The sequence below is a fragment of the Palaemon carinicauda genome, chromosome 28, assembly GCF_036898095.1.
Source record: "Palaemon carinicauda isolate YSFRI2023 chromosome 28, ASM3689809v2, whole genome shotgun sequence".
NCBI lineage: Eukaryota > Metazoa > Arthropoda > Malacostraca > Decapoda > Palaemonidae > Palaemon > Palaemon carinicauda.
In genome coordinates, this window is record NC_090752.1 from 46779780 (window position 1) to 46781694 (window position 1915).

Here is a 1915-nt window from a genome sequence, read left to right on the forward strand (position 1 = left end):
GTTAAAAGTCTTCTCACCCAGTAACCTCTCCTGTCTTTTTATATCGTCTTTCATTGTTCAATATATACAGTATATACGTGTATGTATATATATATATATATATATATATATATACATATATATATATATATATCTACCTCATCGATCCCAGTATGAGGAAGAAATTTATCTCTATTTGAGCGCGATATTGTGCTCACATTCATCCAATATATATATATATATATATATATATATATATATATATATATATATATATATATACATATATAAATATGTGTATATATACATATACATATATATATATATATATATATATATATATATATATATATATATATATATATATAACATGCCAGTTGGAAAAAAAATACGAGACAATCTCCTCCCATAATTTTTAAAAATCCCCCCAGGAAAAGACAAATTTTTGACACATTAAAAAAAAGCATTGAAAAAACTAGAGCATCGGACAGTAAACAATCCTTTTGCTTTTGCGCTCGTCTACAAATTCTGACCTCTAGAGAAATAATGTTTTGTCTGCTAGGATGCCATGAAAATTAAATGGACGGTCGGGGCCAAACGAAAAATAAATGATGAAAACAGGACGCAGTTGGTTGAATTATTCTTATGAGGAATAAAAAACAAAATAAAAATGAGAAGATTTTATTATTTCTGCTCTGTCACGAGAGAGAGAGAGAGAGAGAGAGAGAGAGAGAGAGAGAGAGAGAGAGAGAGAGAGAGAGAGAGACAGAGAGAGACTAACTTGATTAATAATGTTGTTTAGATTAACCTATCAACAATGGCTCTGGCGTATTTTAAAAAGTCCATGAGAGAGAGAGAGAGAGAGAGAGAGAGAGAGAGAGAGAGAGAGAGAGAGAGAGAGACTCAAGATAAAATGATGAAATAAAAACTTCCCTAAGTAACAATACGAAGGGCCTGCCTTTGAAAAAAAAGAAAATAAGAAAATTACTCATAATTACTCTTACTTTTGGCAATGTGCAAAAAAATGCAAAATAAGCAAAATCAAAATGTCATAAAAAGCCATCAACTTGCAAGATAATTTTTCAAAGAGTAATTTGGTGATGTGGCGAAGGATATGAAATATCAACGAACTACCTCATTAAAATTCAATATACACTCGGGAGTTTTATTAAATGATGCACTATTTCTGGTGACATGTTTCATGAAATGAACCATTTCAGTCCCTTGCATTTCCGTATTGCAAGATTAATAGAATTGAACCTGTTACCTTGCTAATTCAGATGGGAGACACATCGCTGGGTTGAAGGTCGCGCACGAATGGCAGAGGCAAGTGACAGTGACAATGCTCTCGCAGGACAATGTCCAAGCCCCCTCTTCATCCTTAGCTCACAACGATAATGAGGTTACAGGCACTACAAGGAACTATTGAAATTGAGCGGGACTCGAACCCCAGTCCAGCGATCGCCAGGTAGGGATGATTCCAAAAGGCCATCTGACAAGCTATGAAAATTAGCAGGTATAGGCAGGCATAAAGAATATATATATATATATATATATATATATATATATATATATATATATATATATATATATATATATATATATATATATATATATATATATATATATAGGCTTCTCCAAAGCCCCCTTCCTTAGCTCACAAGGATGGTGAGGTTGCAGACACTACAAGAAACTGCCAAGCTTGAGCTGGTTTCAAATGAGCCCGTTCAGTGATTGGACGGGTGATCTACCTTTAATAAAAGTAGTTACACAAAATACTATAAGCATTTAAAAGGGTAGAGGTATATATATTGTAATACCATCCCAATAAATTATATTTTCGAACTTGCAATAAACCTTGAAAAATCTGCTGTAAACAGTAGGTTACTAGGTCCAAATCTGGCAAAAAAAAGTGTCTCCCTATGTTTCTTATGCT